Source organism: Apium graveolens, chromosome 11 (genome assembly GCF_009905375.1).
Source record: "Apium graveolens cultivar Ventura chromosome 11, ASM990537v1, whole genome shotgun sequence".
Classification (NCBI taxonomy): Eukaryota; Viridiplantae; Streptophyta; class Magnoliopsida; order Apiales; family Apiaceae; genus Apium; species Apium graveolens.
In genome coordinates, this window is record NC_133657.1 from 32,271,098 (window position 1) to 32,274,038 (window position 2,941).

A 2,941-nucleotide genomic window follows, 5' to 3' on the forward strand; every position below is an offset into this window, starting at 1 on the left:
TCATCACTGTCAAATTCCCCCACTAAGGCTTTCTCTAAGGCATCAGACATTAGCATGTGATAAAGTTCTGAAGTTACCGCAGAATCAATCAAATCCACCTTTAAGCACTCCTCGTATTCTGTAGGGAATTTCATCGCCTTGAATACATTGAATGTCACATCTTGATCCTGCACCCTCATAGTAAGTTCACCTTTTTGCACATCTATCAAGGTACGGCCTGTAGCCAAGAAAGGTCTTCCCAAGATTATGGGAATCTTCTTATCTTCCTCGAAATCCAAAATGACAAAGTCTGCAGGGAAGAAGAGCTTATCCACCTTTACTAACACGTCTTCTACGATGCCTCGTGGGTATGTAATAGAACGATCAGCCAATTGTAGAGACATGTATGTGGGCTTTGGATCAGGCAAATTCAACTTTTTGAAGATAGACAATGGCATCAGACTGATGCTTGCTCTCAAATCGCACAGGCATTTGTCGAAAGACAACTTGCCGATGGTACAAGGAATGGTGAAGCTACCTGTATCTTTAAGCTTTGGAGGTAATTTTTGTTGCAGCACAGCACTGCACTCTTCCGATAGAGCAACGGTATCAAGGTCATCCAGTTTCACCTTCCCTGAAAGAATACTCTTCATGAATTTTGCATAACTAGGCATTTGCTCCAGAGCCTCAGCGAAAGGTATGTAGATGTGAAGTTTCTTGAACACCTCCAGAAACTTACCGAACTGCTTATCCAACTTTTGTTGTTGCAATCTCTTAGGGAAAGGTGGTGGAGGATAGATTTATTTCTCCCCTGTATTACCCTCAGGCAGAGTGTGTTCAATAGTATTCTTCCTTGGTCCCGCCGCTTTCTCCTTTTGCTTATCTTCTTCATCAACAACTTCAGTTTCTCCATCTTTCGCTTTTTCAGCATCAGCAACTTTTCCAGACCTTAAGGTGACAACCTTTACTTGCTCCTTAGCTTCCTTCCTGCCTGGCATTTCAGTATCGCTGGGAAGTGTGCCAGGTTGACGATTGAGCACAGCATTGGCTAATTGACCGATTTGATTTTCCAAGGTCTTGATAGAAACAACCTGACTTTTGCATAACAGCTTGAGCTCCTCAAAATCAGCACTAGAATGTGGAGCAGCACCTCCTTGTTGAGGATATGATTGCCTTTGAGCATAATGTTGTGGTTGCTGGAATCCAGGTGGATTAAACTGCTTACTGATAGGCTGCTGATATGGTTGCTGAACAGCATTCTGATTATTGTTTCAGCTGAAATTGGGATGATTTCTATTGTTAGGATGATAAGTAGCTGGCACAGGCTGCTGCGGTCGCTGATAATTATTCACATACTGAACAGATCCATTCACAAGAGAACATTGATCCGTAGCATGAGAGCCTGCACAAAGCTCACAGACCATAGCTATTTGATTGACTCCGTAGTTGGCTAAAGAATCGACCTTCAAAGATGGCGCTTGGAGCTGCGCTGCAATAGCTGTAGCTGCATCGACTTCCAGAATACCTGCTACCTTCCCAGGCATCATCCTTTGAGTTGGGTTTTGATGCTCATTTACAGCCATAGTTTCAATAAGATTATAAGCCTCAGTATAGCTTTTGGCCCACAAGGCGCCTCCAGCTGCTGCATCGAGCATGGGCCAAGATTGGGCCCCCAAACCATTATAGAAACCAGTGATCACCATCTAGTCAGGCATACCATGATGTGGACACTTTCTCAACATCTCCTTGTAGCGCTCCCAAGCTTCGCACATAGATTCTGTTGGTTGCTGCGCAAACTGAGTAAGAGCACTCCTCATAGCTGCAGTTTTCGCCATTGGATAGAACTTCACCAGAAACTTTTGCATAAGATCTTGCCAAGTAGTGATGGACCCAGCTGGTTCAGAATGTAACCAGTCCTTAGCTTTATCCCTCAGAGAGAATGGGAAAAGCCTCAGCTTGATAGCCTCATCAGTCACACCATTATATTTGAAAGTACTACAGATCTCGACAAAATTCCTGATATGCATGTTGGGGTCTTCAGTCGCAGCACCTCCGAAAGAAACAGAATTCTGCACCATCTGAATAGTGCCCGGCTTGATTTCAAAAGTATTAGCCTAAATAGTCGGATGAAGGATTCTTGACTGAATGTCATCAATTTTAGGCCGAGAAAAGTCCATATGAGCTGGATCTGCTGCTGGAACTATACGATTACCCATAATTATTGGTTCTTTCTACTCACTCTCTTTATCTGAATCTTCAAAATCTATCTTCTCCAGAATATCAAGAACTGAGTCTGTCTCCTCAGCCGTATCTAAAGTTCTCTTGTGAGTACGAGAACGTGTTTGCATAAACGCTCGCTAGAGTACCTCAAACACAACCAGAAACAATAAGTAACACGTCTTAATCAATGAGTCCTAATGACCACTGATGGCAAGTACATAAACTAAACAAATACGTCGAGTCCCCGGCAGCGGCGCCAAAAACTTGTTAGGGCGAAAACACGCGCTAATAATTTACGCAAGTATACGCGTTCGCAAGTAATATAGAATAAATTCTAGTTCGTTCCCACAGAGACTCATACTAATTATGTTCAATTAACACTTACTCACCAATGTATGATTACTTCTCAATGTCAAGATAATAACAAGTAAATTTGATTAAATAATTATTAACTACAATTAACTACGAGAATTAAACACTTAATTGACACTTGAATTAATAATATTAAACATACATGAGATCATAACTTCATTACTACTTCATTCAATAGTTATCGTTATTACCCTTAGCATGTAACGGTGATGATATTAATCGAACATCACGAAACTGATAAAAGCCAACTTTCGTTGTACTAATACCATTCTACCAAACATCCACAATCAAGATAGAAGTTGAATAGGCATCAACTATGTTGAGACCCTATATGTCTACAGAATTTGACAACATAATGATTTAAGCACAA

At 41.3% G+C, this 2,941-nt stretch overlaps 1 non-coding gene across 1 annotated transcript; it reads left to right on the plus strand.

Moving 5' to 3' along the window:
* The first annotated feature begins 1,692 nt into the window (after positions 1-1,692).
* LOC141699077 (small nucleolar RNA R71) lies at positions 1,693-1,799 on the plus strand. The gene has a single exon (XR_012565564.1). It is a non-coding gene; the product is annotated as a small nucleolar RNA R71 (small nucleolar RNA).
* Positions 1,800-2,941: the final 1,142 nt, after the last annotated feature.